The sequence below is a fragment of the Aquarana catesbeiana genome, linkage group LG02 (genome assembly GCF_042186555.1).
Source record: "Aquarana catesbeiana isolate 2022-GZ linkage group LG02, ASM4218655v1, whole genome shotgun sequence".
NCBI classification, from domain to species: domain Eukaryota; kingdom Metazoa; phylum Chordata; class Amphibia; order Anura; family Ranidae; genus Aquarana; species Aquarana catesbeiana.
In genome coordinates this window covers 642602458-642620073 of record NC_133325.1, presented here as the reverse complement: position 1 = coordinate 642620073, position 17616 = coordinate 642602458, and positions in this window count along the sequence as shown.

Sequence of the window (17616 nt, the reverse complement as noted above, 5' to 3'; positions counted from 1 at the left end):
CCCGAGTGCCCGTGATGTCCGGCTTGAATTCTTTGCGGGTAGGGGGGCTATCAATATACCAGACTATGTGTAAAACCTTTTTAAAATAAAAAAAAATAAGCAAATCTTTGGTGACATTTACTGCTTGTGTTTGTTTTAGCTGACCCTGACAGAAATGTGGTGAGTCCTGAAAATGGCGTGATTGCGTAACCTTACAAAGCACTGTTGGGTGTTATTTACTAAAGGCAAAGACACTCTGCACTACAAGTGCACTTGAAACTGCACTTGTAGTGCAAAGTGTATTTGCCCTTAGGAAATAACACCCATTTATTTATTTATTTATTTATTTATTTCAGGTACTTATATAGCGCCGTCAATTTACGCAGCGCTTTACATATATATATATATTATACATTCACATCAGTCCCTATACCCTCAAGGAGCTTACAATCTAAGGTCCCTAACTCACATTCATACCTATACTAAGGCCGATTTAGACAGGATCCAATTAACCTACCAGCATGTCTTTGGAGTGTGGGAGGAAACCGGAGTACCCGGAGGAAACCCACGCAGACACAGGGAGAACATGCAAACTCCAGGCAGGTAGTGTCGTGGTCGGGATTCGAACCAGCGACCCTTCTTACTGCTAGGCGAAAGTGCTACCCACTGCGCCACTGTGCCGCCCACCCATTGTCACCGAAAACACCAATTAGAGCACGACAAAAGTGTTGTAGCGTTGAGACAATAATCCACACATTCTTGATTAACAATCTTTTTAATACCTGCACAATCACATGTGCATTTATAAAAGATTTCTTAAAACAAACCAACATGTTTGTTGTATAACAATTTTTGGGGTCACATTAGAAAAAGTAGAAATGTCCATTTAGGATAAAACAGGCATGTTTAAAACCAACAAGAAAGACACAAATCTTGAACTTACAAAGTTCACATTTGGTAGAACTTGAAGGCAATATCAGACAAGAGTATTTAGAAACTGTGTTTGATATTGCATTCAGATGGGGTGAAGTCACCCCCGGAAAAGCCAAATTTTGAAGATGCACACAAATAGCTGAATGTCAACATGTGCTACCTGACATCACGGGGGATCAAGGGACGTGTTTTGGGGGTGCAACCCCTTCCTCACAGCTACTTTATTATTGAGGAAGGGGTTGCACCCCCAAAACGCGTCCATTGATCTCCCGTGATGGCAGATAGCACGTGTTGGCACACTGTGTGCCTCTTCAAAATTTGGCTTTTCTACAATTTGACAAAAAATGTTAAAAAATTGTAGCACACCAAAAAACAAAGGGATTTGGAGGGGTTTTAAACTCTCCCCAAAACATCAATGATGTTCTTATTTTTTTGAAAAACATCATTGATGTTTTTCTTGATGTTTTCCGAGTCCCTATTATACCCCATGATCTCCCCGATCAGGATCTGTGCACTTTCCGAGGTGAAAGGATCTGGATCCACAACATCACGATCACCTAAAAAGATAGAAACAAAAAAACCCATGTATTATAAATATGCCGGCATCCATCTCTTACCTGAGCCTGTGGTCGCAGACACTCACCTGTTGTGGTGCCAATTTCCACCACGTCTTCCTCCTCCTGCTCTGTTTATCTTGGGTGGATTTTCCCTTCTTCTAGAGGTGGAGGGTCTCTGGTCTCCTCGGATGAGGTGTGTCCTCCGAGTCTTTTCTCCCCTATGTAAAAAAAAATGGTATACTTAGCACACAGATATTTGATGGCAGAACTATAAATATGAAACATTGCTTGGAAGTGGGGTACAATTGTCTGTTTTGGTAGAGTTCCAAGATGTAGAATTTTTAGTGTCCTTTGTCAAGCTTCAATACTTTACCTGTTTTGTACAAGCTTCACAGATGGAGACACCCCTATAGTATCCACTGGAGCACCTGTGTGGGACCCCTAATAAAAAGGGTGTTCTTGTGTCCCACACTAGTGCTCCAGCGTCCAGATGTGTAACCAGCTGCTGAGTGTCCTCTCCTTACATAGAATCTAGTTTGCATTTTGTGACAGACCTAGCCGGGAGATTTTGGAGGGGACTGTATGCTAGCCTCTTGCCGATCGATTGTGGGCCCTTGCATTTGGGGGAACAGTGCTCTTTGTGAGCTGTATGCCTGGGGAACTTGAGGTGGTATTACTGTGGATTCGGGTCCTGGTCCCCCAGGATACACAGACTCTGGGGACCCTGGATTTGCCATATTGGAATAGTGGCTGATTCATAATGCTGGGACAGATACTGTTAGGAGATGCTGATGTAAATTCCAGCACCTGTCTGTCTCTTGTCTGCTAAAATGCGTATTGTAAATAAGTCTCTAGTATGGGATCTAAGATTCATTAGATCCCCATTGTTGTTTGTGTTAATTAACTCTGCTATTGTGAGAATGTTGATTGGATGTTCTGAACTACAAGACGGCCAGTCTGGTCTAAAGGTCATGTCTGAGTCATCTAGGCTGTCTAAAGGGATTAGTTAATTAGCTCATGTTAATTAGGTTAATTAGGTTACAGCTGTATTGTTAGAGTAATATGAGTCGGAGGTATGCACCTCCACTTTTAGTGTATAAAAGAGCCTGTATATTGCAATAAAAGAGATTCCTGTTTGAACTTACATACAGCCTGCCTGGTGTTTGTTCTGAGCTATCACAACTGGGTTAGAATGGCACATAGCTGAAGTTCTAATCCCGGAGCATTGGATGACCGAACCATCAGACGTTGCAATCTGATTCAATAGCTGCGGAGGAGTGTCGGGAGAGTGGAACCAAGCGAGCAAGGGGCTCGTTACACATTTCATTCTAGTTACCCACCCATCTACACAACCAAATTAGTTTCAGACAAGTAGGCCCTAAAAAATGTGGGCAAATGCATATGGCCAAAACAATGGTGTTTTCTAGACCGCATGAAAAATGTTTGATACAAACGAATAATGTGCCCATGAACATGAAAGTTCACATTTAGAAATGGATAACAGTTAAGAAAAGCACATGGAGCAGCACGAACGTAATAAACATAGAAAGAATCAGAACACAGCACAACTACTTACTTTTTTGCAGCACTCTCCGGATCTTTCTGTACTGACCATGCTCTCTTAATTTGAGATCCGATCACCGCTTCCTGAGCTGATCTTTCGATCGTCGTACCCCGAAATTCCGGTGCAGACTCTTGACCACTTTCGCCATGATCTTGGCCTTTCTGACATTGGGGTTGGGGTAAGGTCCATACTTCCCATCATAGTCGGCGTTCTTCAGGATGTCGACCATCTCCAACATCTCCCCAAAGGACATATTTGATGCCTTAAATCGTCTCCTTCTGGATCCAGACATTTCAGGCTCCAGGCTTTCCTCCCCCTCCTCCTCATTGCTATAATTAGCACGCACCTGCTGTGTCTCCGCCATGTGCTCTTCCCCCACTGCGCCGAATGAAAAGGGGCGGGGAATAGACTAGAAAGAATGTCAGGGGCGGGTGGAGTTACACGCATGCGCAGTGTGTATAAAGCGTAACACGCGTGCGTAGTACGTACGATCTCTGAGTGAAGGAAGGAGTATCGGAGGCGCCGATCGTGATAACGAAGGTAAGATCTAAACTTGGGCCTATACTGCTTCTAAATGTAGGCCTATATTGTAACAAGATTAGGAGAGTTTTGCCTGACATTAGGGTTTGTCTCGTGTTGTGTTTTGCAGATAAAATGGATGGCTTTAATGACCACAACTTCCTCCCCCTGTTCATAGACAAGTACAGGGAGCTGCCCTGTCTGTGGCAGGTGAAACATCCACATTACAATAATAAACAAAAGAGGCAGGCAGCGCTGGAGAAACTGCTGGAGTTGGTGAAGCCGGTGGTCCCCACGGCAACCATCCCCTATTTAAAAACCAAAAATTGGTGGCCTGAGGAGCACTTATCTAAGGGAGCGCAAGAAGGTCACGGATTCCCAGAGATCAGGAGCAGGAGCAGATGACGTTTATGTCCCCAGACTGTGGTACTATGAGAGACTGCGGTTTCTGTCAGACCAGACTGAAGTCAGGGAATCCCTCTCTACTCTTCCTTCCACTCTTCCTTCCACCCCAGCTGAGGCTTCCGATGTCCAACCTGGGACTTCCAGCCAGGAAGAAGTGGAGGAGCCCAGATGGAGACAGGTATAGCATTGTTCTACAGATTTCTGGACAATAAATAAATGATGTTTACTAGATGTTATTATTGATCACTAATTGCTGATTTAAGAAAGTGTTTTACATATCAATAGACAGTAGTTTTCAAAAATAATTGGGACAAGAATGAAAAATGCTGGGCTCAGAAGTATAGTCTGTTATATTTGTTAACATTCAATTTGCAACAATCATGAGCTGAAAATTGGGTGTGATTGATGAATAAAAAACTAAAACGATGTCCCTTTTTCATACACAGGAAGACCTCAGCCAGGACAAGGCTGTGGAATGTGCCACACAGGAGGAGGCTGTGGAATGTGGCAGCCAGGAGGAGGCGGGGGTTAGTGGCAGCCAGGAGGAGACGGGGCTAAGTGGCAGCCAGGAGAAGCCTGGGACCAGTCGGAGCCTGACCGAATCGCAGGTTCCTCCCCTCCGCCTTCCATACAAAAGACCCAGGGAGGGGAGTCACGTTCAGGATTCAGCACTCAGGCTCATTCAGGAGGCTTCTGCGTCCCTCAGAGCCACCCCCACTCCTGAAGAGCCCTTTGCCTGCATGGCTGCCAGCAAACTGCAGGCCATGCAGGAGGGTCAACGCAAGCTGTGTGAGGACCTTCTGTATAAAGTCCTAAGTAAGGGGGTGAGTGGCGAAATCACACCCAATACCCACCTGAGTGAGTTGGACCATCCCCCTCCTCCTCCTGCTGCCACAACTCCACCACCACAGCCACAGCGTGGAAGTAAGACCAGAGAGTGATGGCCCTGGGTTCAGTCTGGTCTGACAAAAGATGCAGTCTCTTGTATGACCACAGCCTGGGGACACAGATGTCATCTGATGCTTTCTGGATCTCTGGGACTTCTGGACCAAACTGCACTCCCTTAGATATGGACTCCTCAGGCCACCAATTTTGCTGTAAAATAATTGATGTCTGCCCTGGGGGCCAAAGGCTTCACCAATTTCTGCTGTTTCTCCAGCGTTGCCTCTGAGCCCTTAATAAAGGAATTTTTGTTTCAATTATACTCGCCTATGTGTGTTTTCCTTAAAAAAAAACATTTTGTTGGTGAGGAGACAGGTACATTTCAAAATACAATGTGAAATAACAAGGGACACCAACACCAAACAATCTCATTGAGATTACTGTAAATAATACAAGATAATAATGGTGTTGTGGTAACTTGACACACAAAACACACACAAAAATATTCTGGAGTAATATTCTGGAGTAAAAACCAAAAAAAAGAAAATAAAAACAGCCTTGAAAAAAATACAACCCCCCCCAAAAAGAATCCCGATAAAAAATAAAGAAATAAATTTGTGAGAAGTCTGTGTGAATATGAGCAGCAAAACTACTTCATTCTTCTCACATTATAAAGATGAACAGAGTGCACTGTATTAAACTATTTAAAACATTGCAGCGAGGGGGGGCGTGACCGGAACCCGAGCTTGATGGCAGCCTAAGCCCTTAGCTCTCCAAGCCCGCAGCTTAAACGGCGTTCTCAGGGGTATTTTTACTGCACCCACATGGGTAAATCAAAGACCACCCGGCCCTCCAGGTCCAGAGGATCATCCCTACCCCCTCCAGGAGCAGCTACGGACCTCCGTTCCTACTTTCCTCAGACCGGAATGTCCCAGGACGAAGAGACCAACATGGCGCCGGACACTCCAGCATGTGTGCAGAGGGGTCCCGCCCAGCCTCCACAGCCAGCACACAGTGAAAGGCGGCTCCCGGAGGGATCGCAGCGGGGCACGGCGACCCCCCGAGATACAGACCCCGGCATGGGAAGGGTGAGTCCCCGCCAACATCCAGATAACTACACGGAGGGGACACATGGAACCCAGCCCGCCATCCCGCCCGCCTCTCCCGCGCACTACACTCAGTGTTCAGCGGCTTTCCCGAGGCTTCTGAGAGCGGCTTCAGAACCGCTCTCACAACACATGGAGGGTGAGTCCACAGACTCCTCAGAGCTATCCCGGGACTTCCCCCCCCTGCCGAGCCCTACGGGTCCACAAGCTGGATCTAGCAGATCCCCCGAGGGCCTGAATGAAGGAGCCTGGGCGGGGGTTACTGCCTCCCCCCCTCCCAAAGCGCAGAGACTGTCCCGCTCCAGGGATCCCAGCTCATCAAGGCAGCACACTACCCTTATGCCATCATATGCACAAAAAGCCAGGACCTCATTCTCCCCCTCAGCAGAGGACTATAACATTAACCACCTCCCACAGCAGCAACAAATCGGGGTGTGGGTGGACTCATGGGACCCCCCAGCAACTGGGGTACAGCTCAATAAAGAAGCAAGTGATTTATCACCACACTCTTCACCACGTGTAGCACACCCATCTCCTCACTCCTACAATTCAGCACAGGAACCACACAGGCCCCCTCAAATACCCCAACAATGGCAAACTTATTTGCAAGCCATACCTACTAAGGAAGACTTTAAACAACTAATCGAAGACGTGAAAACCACATGTCGCACGGAAATTCAAGTACTTCAAACAGGCCTCAAACATCTGGCGGATAGGGTGGAAATGGCCGAAGAGGAAATACAAGAAACAAAACTAGCGGTCCATAGAACACAACTTCAAGGAGCAGACCATAGAGCAATGCTAAGAGATATGCAAAGACACGTAGAGGACCTGGACAACAGGGGGCGCCGTAATAATATACGGGTGAGAGGCATCCCGGAATCAGAAAACACAGAGGACCTACAAACAATTCTGCAGTCTATCTTCAATAACCTCACTGGGGACCCCCCCTCCAAACACATAGAGATGGATAGAGCCCACCGAGCACTTAGGCCTAAAGGCGCAACCTCCAAACCAAGAGACGTTATCTGTAGAATTAACTCCTACCCTCTTAAAGAGGAAATTATGAGGCAAGCGCGCCTGGCACGCAAAGTAATCTATGCGGACACACAGATACAACTGTACCCAGATCTCTCGAGGATAACACTGCAGAAACGCAGGCTCCTTCAACCGCTACTACAACTATTGCAGAAAGAAGCCATTACCTACAGATGGGGCTTTCCATTTAGTCTCACAGCAAAACGCCAAGGAAAATCCGCTGTGATGCGATACCCGGAAGATCTTCGCACATTTTGTGATATTCTTGAAATTGCGGCTCCACCATTACCAGAATGGGACATAGTTGCTACACCTCCACCACCACCGACCACCTGGCAAAAGGTGCCTGCATCCAACCGGCCTAGGAACTCGGACACTCAACGCAAACCAGCCAAGCAAAAGGACCGCTGAACTGCGCCTCCTACAACAGCATGTAACCCAGAGACACGAGTACCTGGACTCAGAAACTTGAAAGGTTTAGTTAGCATATAGTTTAACTGACCCCCAGAATATCCTACTGGACTATACCCCTACGCCCAACTATAGTTTGCTATTAAGGGCTAGTTTTAGTTGAGCTTGAGTGGAAAGGCATTGAAGCCATTGTCCATCACCCACCCCTCTCTCCCCCCACTTCTTTTTGTGTGTCTCTAACCCACGTTGGTTGGATACTAGTGCACAGCCTTAAGCTGTGTACAGTTTAAAAAATCACCATTGACAGTACACGGGCTCCTGGGTACACCTCTATGTCCGCCCTATTTGGGGTGGGGGTGGGGGTTGACGCAGGACTCCGGTCTAGTCTAGGCCTGTTGGCCGTCTATGGATGGAGTGCAGGGTTGATTTTGTGTTTTCTCTGTGCATTAACTGTACTCCCCTCCTTTCCCCAACCCCTTCTTTCTTTCCCTCTCTCTCTTCTTCTTTCTAGCCATCTCATTTTGCACATGGATATGTGCATGAAGATTCCTGGTCTCCTCCCGGAGAGTGTCTACCCTGACCCTGGGGCCTCGACAGCTGACTATCCGCCACTGGGTAAGCGATCACTCCCACACACCTATACACAACCACCATGACCAAAATATTATCCTTAAATGTACACGGATTGAACTCCAATAGGAAGAGACATCTGGCATTGAGGGAGTTTAGACAATCAGGAGCTGATGTGGTAATGGTCCAGGAGACCCATTATAATAAGGAAGGCTCGTTTGCATTCGCATCCAGATATTACTCCCAAATATATATTGCATCGGGTAGTCGCAAAAAAGCTGGAGTGGCCATACTTTTTAAGCGAGGGGCCCCCTTCACCTGCGTGACCCAATACTGTGACCCTAACGGCCACTTCATTATCCTGAACGGTTTCTGGCAAACACAAGAAATAACGCTATGTGCACTATATGCCCCCAATGTTAAACAACATAGCTTCATATCCAAGGTTCTTTCGCGAATTTTTAGATCTACTCCCAAGATCCTTATTCTGGGAGGTGACTTTAACCTCATCCAGTCGATCACTGCGGATCGCCAGACAATAACCCCCCAAGCCCCATCACCTAGGGTCCACAGAGACTCGAGATTATTCAGGCAAATTACTAGAAGGTATGCACTCTTTGATGCATGGAGGGCATTGCGCCCACTAGGCCGACAGTATACGTTCTACTCGGCTCCCCACTGCACACACACACGCATTGATTATTTTTTTGTCAATAATTATACCTTAAAACTGACGCGAGAGGCGCACATATGCCCCATTTCATGGTCAGACCATGCACCCATCTTAATCACATTAGACTTAGGCACCCCTGTCCGTAGGCCCTATAACTGGAGATTAAACACTTTTCTCCTCCAACATCAAACAACCTTAGCAGACTTAACCTCTACGCTTAGGCACTATTTCCTTGAAAACTCCAACCAGGAAGTCTCACTCCCTTTGCTATGGGAGGCCCATAAGGCAGTCCTTAGGGGTAAATGTATAGCGACATCATCAGCATTAAAAAGAGACACTATAGCGGCCAAAGTAAAAGCGGAACGAGAACTTAGAATACTCGAAAGACAGCTACAGACAAACCCTACACTATCTAACCTAAGGAAAATAGTTGGTCTCCGCACAACTCTTCGTGATCTAGCTATGGGACAGGTGGAGAAAGCGCTCACTAGGCTAAAGCAAGGGTTCTACGACAGGGGGAATAAGGCACACTCTCTCCTAGCTAACAAATTACGGGAGAAATCCCACATGCAATCCCCGAACCAAATTAAAAATAAAGAGGGACAGTTGCTATCACACCCAGAAGACATTGCACGCACATTCGCGGACTTCTACAAAACACTCTATAACAACCCGGACATACCAAGTAATCCCCCCTCCACTGACTTGACCCATACGATGAAACAATATCTAGAACAAAGTGGAATCCCCCATCTCCAACCAACTGATCTGTTAACACTTAACGCTCAGATCACAGATGAGGAAATAGAGCTCACTATTAAAAACTTGCCGTCCCATAAAGCCCCGGGCCCGGACGGTTTCCCGTATGAATACTACAAAGCATTCCTCCCCCTGTTGCTCCCCTATCTCCGCAGACTGTTCAATGCTTTTCTTCAAGACACCCAAATTCCCTTGGAAATGCAGAAATCTTTCATTACCTTGATTCCCAAACCGGATAAAGATCCCTCCATATGCGCAAACTACAGACCCATTGCATTGTTAAATTCTGACTTAAAAATTTTCACTAAACTCTTATCCAATCGCCTGAATACGATTTTACCATCACTAATCCATAAAGACCAGGTAGGATTTGTACCATTACGGCAAGCGGGTGACAATACCAGAAGGGTGATAGACCTGGTGGAGGTGGCGAACAGGGATGGCGCCCCCTCTATGCTACTAAGTCTAGACGCTGAGAAAGCTTTTGATCGTCTGGGGTGGCCGTTCCTGTTTGCCACACTGACCCACATGGGCTTCCGGGGCCCCTTTTTGCAGGCAATAAAACACCTATATTCTAGCCCTTCTTCACAGGTCAGGACTCCCTTTGCACTTTCAACATCATTCACGGTATCAAACGGCACAAGACAGGGTTGCCCTTTGTCACCCCTGTTGTTCGCATTATGCGTAGAACCTTTAGCAGCATCCATTAGGAACAACTTAAACATACAGGGAATAACGGTCAAAGACAGAGAGTTTAAGGTCTCCCTCTTTGCTGACGACATAATACTCACCATGACACAACCTCACATTTCCCTCCCGAACCTACACGCTGAGCTAGATCGATTCCGCGCTTTCTCAGGATATAAAATTAATGCCTCAAAGTCAGAAGCTCTACCTATTAACATCCCTGAAGCTGAGCTGGCACTTTTAAAATCTAACTATAATTACAACTGGCAAACAACATCCCTGAAATATCTGGGGATACATATCACCCCAAAATATAACACTCTGTACCAAGAGAATTTTCCCCCCCTCTTCAGCAATATCAGATCCCTTTTAACTCAATGGAATAAACACCATATCTCCCTACTAGGACGAATCGCATCAATAAAAATGACCATTCTCCCGAAGCTTCTATATCTTTTCCAAGCACTTCCCATACCCATACCACTCAAACATCTGAAGAAACTTCAGACAGATTTACTTCACTTTGTATGGAATTACAAAAGGCATAGGATCTCCAAAACGGTGTTGATGGCGTTGCGCAGTGAGGGGGGTCTCGCTTTTCCGAATATAGTCAAATATTATCAAGCAACACAGCTGAGAGCTGTGGCATCATGGTTCACACAAAAATCATACAATAAGTGGACAGAGATCGAAAAATTATGGCTAGCCCCAATACACCCGAACAACTTACTGTGGAATGCGGATGCGGACATAGCTTCGGAGCGTCTCCTGGGCCCCATGTCCATGTTAAAGAGGACTTGGCGCGCATTAGCTCAACACAATAAGCTAAGCTCAGAGAAATCGACTCTGACATCTTTCGTGTGTAACCCCAAGGTGCCAGACAGTCTCACACATCAGATGTCATATCCCTGGTCCTCTAGGAATCTGTTTCATTTTGGGAGTATAGTAGACCCTAGAACCCGCAAGCTCCTATCTTTCTCAGACTTGCAGGCCAAACATAACCTACCAAGACAAGCATTTTATGGATATTTACAAATAAGACATTATGCACTATCAATAGCCCCGAACCTACAATTCTCGCCTCCATCCCCGTTTGAAACTATCATTCTAGCAGGTAACTCGCAGAAGGGACTTATATCGGGAATTTATAAAATCCTGATAACCACCTCCCTAGAGGAACAGGGTAAACATCATTACATGCTCAAGTGGGAGAAGACTCTAGGGGAGGAATTTACATTAGCACAGTGGCAGACAATATGGAACCAGGCTGCGAAGAGTTCAATGTGTACGCTATACAAAGAAAATTCATACAAAATCCTCTACTTCTGGTACATGACTCCAGATGTGCTACACACTATCTTCCCTAATAGCTCAGATAGGTGCTGGCGTTGCCAAAAAGCTAAAGGCACTCTCATACACATATATTGGACCTGCCCGCTATTGGCGAGGTACTGGGAGACAGTTAGTCATCTTCTCGCCCGCCTCTTGGAGACCGAAATCCAGGCGACTCCAAAATTCTTCCTATTGGGCCTGTCACCACTAAAAATCTGTAGACCATACAAGAAATTAGTACGACACATTCTCACGGCAGCGCGCTGTCTAATAGCCCTACAATGGAAACGCACTTCTCCACCCTCTGCTGAAGACCTATACGCTAGAATCAAGGATGTAGAACTGATGGAGAAAATGACAGCTAGAATTCAAGATAAACTGGAGGCGCATAACAGGGTTTGGGAGCTGTGGCATCTCCGGGAGGACCCACCATGATCAGGTAATAAAATCGACTAGAAGGCTCTTTTTCTTTTCCCCTTCCTTTCTTTTCTTCCCTCCTATCCTATTCCTAACCCCAATACAGCACGGATTTATTCTACTTTGTTCTCCTTTACAAATATATGTTTAAATTTTTTCCCAGTCATGAAGACTGGAACACAATTTAGTATCTAAAGGAACGTTCACATTCGCTTTCCTGTTTATCATAGGAACTGGTGCCACTAAGCCATATAGATTACAAGTATATTATCACTTGTGGATGACTTGGATAATGTATGTGATTTTCTATGTTCCTATATTTTGTATTACTAAAATCTATAATAAAAATTGTTATTTGAAAAAAAACATTGCAGCGTGACGAAAGTGCTGTATCCATTCCGAACGCTCATTTTACCAGACCGAGCTGTTTCGTCTCGGAATTTCTTCTGAGCATGCATGGCACTTTGTGCATCGGAACTGGCCACACACGGTTGGAATTGACGCGATCGGATTTTGTTGTCGGAAAATTTTATAGCCTGCTCTCCAACTTTGTGTGTCGGAAAATCCGATGGAAAATGTCCGATGGAGCCCACACATGGTCGGAATGTCCGACAACACGCTCCGATCGCACATTTTCCGTCGGAAAATCTGACCGTGTGTACGGGGCATAAGGGTTCCTGGTGCCTTTATCCAAACTCCCTTGAGGATTTAATAATGTCCTTAGATGAATGTGTTTGTCCCAACTCTTGTAACTGAAACTTTTTTTGGACATTTCAACCTGTTAAAGAATCGAGACTCTGAAGCCAGCCAGCAGAGCACTATCAAAATAAAGATGTTATAAAACATAAAGCCATGAGTAGAGCCCAATCAAATGGCCTGCAAAGTCATGTGACTGGCCTCTTCTCAAGTCCTGTTAAAGAAGAACTGCAGTCTGCTTACATAATTTGTAACAAAAACATCTTTGTCATTCTGAAGCTTCCCTCCAACCACTTTGCATATTATTTTAGATATACTGTGATTCTGTACTTGCTAATTATGCAGCAGAAATCTCCCTCCACTAAGTCTGGCTGCAGCCATTTTAACTGTGGGCAGCTAAAGCTGCTGCCTGTTCACTTTCTGGATTTACACAGACACACAGAGGCACACCTCCAGCTCTGCAGCCCTGCAGCTCTCATTGGCCCTCTTATGGCTCAACCCCCCTCCCTTCCTGGCAAACTCTCACAAGAGTGAGAGAGAGAGAGAGAGCTGTGCATGATGTCATAAGCCTGTAGGCTAATGACCAGACAAGAAAGAAGAAGTGGGCTGTATAAGGTATTTACTGGCAGAAAAAAATGTTTTACTATCCAAAGTAAAAACAACAAGGGCAGAAGATTTAATACATGGAAAGTTGAAAATATGACTGAAGGTCTGCTTTAAGCAAAGAAATCTCTGTGACAAACCACAAGCTTAACACCGTATAATGTGCACTACAGTAACATTGTGGATTGCGATATTTGCTCTTTGTTATAAATTGGTGTGTTCGTTTTGCTCCTTGGTGTGTTAGGCCACCAGTTAAATGATGAAAGTACTAGAGAACTGTGGCTGACATGTAAAATAGAAACCATCTGTCAAGTCAAGTGTTAAGAGGTCTTTTCTGTATTGCAGTACATCTGGGTCTCTTCACCATCTGGTGTGAGCTTTGAGTGGAGTCAGAGCAGTGAATGTGTCAGGGCAGGGTCCACCCTATAACCTTTGTCCATTTCCCCCCTGTTTTGGTGCAATGTTTATCATTGGAGTAATATATGGACACGCTGATTATTGCAGACAGAGCCAGAGTGTTGTGCAGCATCCTAGAATAAAATTCGTACACAGGTAGAAATTTTCCAAGCTACAATTAACATATTGCAAGCTGATGCCAGATATTTAAAAATATGACTTGAATCCATTTGGATTTCTTACAATGCAATACATCATCAGAGCAAATGACATAATTTGAGAGTTGTCCAGACAATCAGCACTGATGCTATTACGATACTCTCCAGCTCTATTCTCTACATATTTATACTCTGGTGTGTCATCAGGGACTCCCTAGCCCCATAGAGGGATAGGGCCTAACCAACCACATCTGGAGTTTTGGAGAGGCTCCCAACAGCAGTGAGGTCTGCTCAGTGCAAACTCCCTGCTTGACAAATATGAGTCCACCCCACAAATATGAGAACATCCCTTCCCTAGTTGGCTAGTATGACTTTATCACGCTTAATACCCCTTGGCTCAGCTTAGAATCTACGTTCCAGCTAGCATTGTAGCTTGCTTTAGTTCTCTTAGCAATCTTGTTTACACAAGTGGTTCCATGTTCACGGCAATCTGTTGCATCCTTACTCGTTAATTTTTTAAATAACATTGTTTTAAAGTGTTCGTAAACTCTGTTACACCACTTGTACCTACAGGTAAGCCTTTAATAAGGCTTACCTGTAGGTACTGTAACTATCTCCTAAACTTGCACAATTTAGGAGATATTCACTATATGTGCTGCTGCCGGTGTCATCGGTGCATGCGCACTGAAGAAACAGCCTGCTGGTGTCGTTTCTTCAATGGCCGTGCTGTGACTGGTGGCTCCCACTCGCATGTGCAGGAGTGACGTCATCGCGGCTCTGGACAATCACAGCGCCCAGAGCACGCCAACCCGGAAGTAAATTCAGTGTAAGATATCAGCCGTGGGAGCGGTGTGTGGGCAGCACTGCAGGGCATCGTTATAAGTATTTCATAATGAACTAGTATGTGATGCATACTAGCTCATTATGCCTTTGTCTAGCAGGTTTTTTTTGTTTGGGGGGGAGGGAGGTTCCGGAGGTTTACAACCTCTTTAAGCTAATTTTTGCAGACAGTCCCCATTTATTTAACATTAAATAGCCATCATGAAAATAAAAAAGGAACTTGATTTTAGACCATATTGTTTGGAAACAGAATATCATCACAACTATTATATAACTGCAGTTAAAAGAGAAAGTTCAATCCCTCGATAGGCCAGCCTGGCAGTGGTGACACCAGTGTTAGTTGGGTGCAACCACCAACAGACCTGACCTGTGACCACAGGATCAGGGCCCCCAACAAGTTGTGATGCATGAATGATAGCCCCTGGCAAGGTATTTGTGGTTGTAGAGTGTGAACCTGAGCATAGGACCCTAGTGTGGGAACTGGCTTAACAATCCACCACTGGGGGGGGGGGGGGGGGGGGGGTGCTACAGATGTACTGGAGCAAGGAAAAGAGAAGGAAACACAATCTACTCATTAAGGTATAATGCAGAGATAACCTTAGATAAGAAATTAAGTCTTGGAGGGGAATTTACTAAGACTGGTGCAAACAGAATCTGGAGCATCTGTACATGGCAATCAATTATCTTCTATCTTTCATTTTCAAAGCTTAACCGAACAAGCTAAAAAAACTAGGTTGATATCACAGGGGAAACAAACTGGGGGGGGGGGGCTGCAGCACCATGAGTAACCTGTTAAATAAAGGTGTGAATAAAACAATTATTAGCTAATGGGGGTTGAAAAAGAACAGCTATTTTACATATCCAGTTAACCAGTTGCCGACCGCCGCACGACGATGTACATCGGCACAATGGCACGGGCAGGCATAAGGACTTACCTGTACGTCCCTGCCAGCCCGCGGGCGGGGGGTCCGATTGGACCCCCCCGGTGCCTGTGGCGGTTGGATTCAGGTCAGGGGCGATCAGAGGTGGGGGGAGGCCCTCACTCATTCGTGGCCACCCCCTCGCGATCGCTCCTGGCGAATGACAAGCTTCCTTGGCTTCTGTAATGTAAACAGAAGCGGAGGAAGTAATGTCATCTCTCCTCGAGCCGGTCTTTTCGTTCCGGCGCCGAGGAGAGAAGACATCAATGTGAGTTTGCACAACACTACACTTACAGTAAAACACGCAGGCACACTTTTCACCCCCCAGTCACCCCCCGATCACCCCCCTGTACCCCCTGTCACAGTGACACCAATAGCAGTTTTTTTTTTTTGCATTGGTGTCAGTTTGTGACAGTTATAAGTGTTAAGGAAGTTAGGGTTAGCCCCCTTTAGGTCTAGGGTACCCCCCTTTAGGTCTAGGGTACCCCCCTAACCCCCCCTAATAAAGGTTAACCCCTTGATCACCCCCCCATCGCCAGTGTCACTAAGCGATTTTCTGACCTCTGTATTAGTGACACAGGTGACGCTAGTTAGAGAGGTAAGTATATAGGTTCGGCGTCAGTGTTTTAGAGCGACAGGGACCCCCATATACTACCTAATAAAGGTTTTAACCCCCTGATTGCCCCCTAGTTAACCCTTTCACCAGTGATTACCGTATAAGTGTTACGGGTGACGCTGGTTAGTTAGTTTATTTTTTATAGTGTTAGGGCACCCGCCGTTTATTACCTAATAAAGGTTTAACCCCCTAATTGCCTGGCAATGATATAAGTTAAGTTTTTAGGGTCAGATAAGGTCCGCGTCGCCCCAGGCAGCTTCAGGTTAGTACCAGTACCGCTAACACCCACGCACGCAGCATACACTTCCCTTAGTGGTATAGTATCTGAACGGATCAATATCTGATCCGATCAGATCTATACTAGCGTCCCCAGCAGTTTAGGGTCCCCAAAAACGCAGTGTTAGCGGGATCAGCCCAGATACCTGCTAGCACCTGCGTTTTGCCCCTCGGCCCAGCCCTGCCCAGCCCACCCAAGTGCAGTATCGATCGATCACTGTCACTTACAAAACACTAAACACATAACTGCAGCGTTCGCAGAGTCAGGCCTGATCCCTGCGATCGCTAACAGTTTTTTGGTAGCGTTTTGAATCAGTCACTAAAAGTCGGGAGCTTTTTTGCCTGTGAGTCTCACTAGTGTACCACTAAATTTAGAGCCCAAAATGGCAAATCGAAGGTTCACTAGTGAAGTGGCCTAAACGTTTCTGAGCATGACAGATAGTGAAGAGGAAGTCACTCATCTGTCAGATTCAGGCTCAGAATACGAACCTGTAGACAGCAGCGGCTCCGTGACAGATAGCTCTGATGACGGAGCTGTGGTCCCTGCCAAGGTCAGGCGTACCAGACCCCAAACGTCTTCTTCTGTCCTTGATGTGCAAGAACCGCAGGTCCCTCATATGGAGCAGAGAAGTACTAGCACCGCTATTCCTTCTGGTGAACTGGCAAGCACCAGCGGCCTACACAGTTACATACTTCAGCATATATGCCGAAGCGTGGGGGCAGCAGTGGGCGGAGGAGCGATTTGCTCCTACCTTTTGCGGGAGGATGCCCCCATGCTTCGGCATATATATATATTTTAGGCACAGGTTGCGTTAAATGTTTTATTTTTTACTATGTTTTTTTTGTAATTGCTTTGCAGGTATGGTAAGTCTTACTGTTATACTGTAATGTTACTTTGTTTTATTGTTAACCATCATTTGCTTAGCAGGTACACCATTCAGTTGCAGCGCGGATTTATTTATCTTGACAGCAACAGCGTTTGCTCCCACGATACATAAAGCCGTTACTCCAGCGCTGTCGGAGGTGATTTCACCACCACAGTTACATACTTCAGCATATATGCCAAAGCGTGGGGGCAGCAGAGGGCGGAGGAGCGATTTGCTCTTACCTTTTGCGGGAGGATGCCCCCATGCTTCGGCATATATAAACGGTGCATGTATGCCCATCATTAGAAGTGGGTGGATGAAGGTAGGTATTCTAATGGTGGGTATACCCACCGATCAATCTCTTTTTTTCGTTCAGCCCACAGGCTGCATGAAAAAAAAGTTTACAATATATG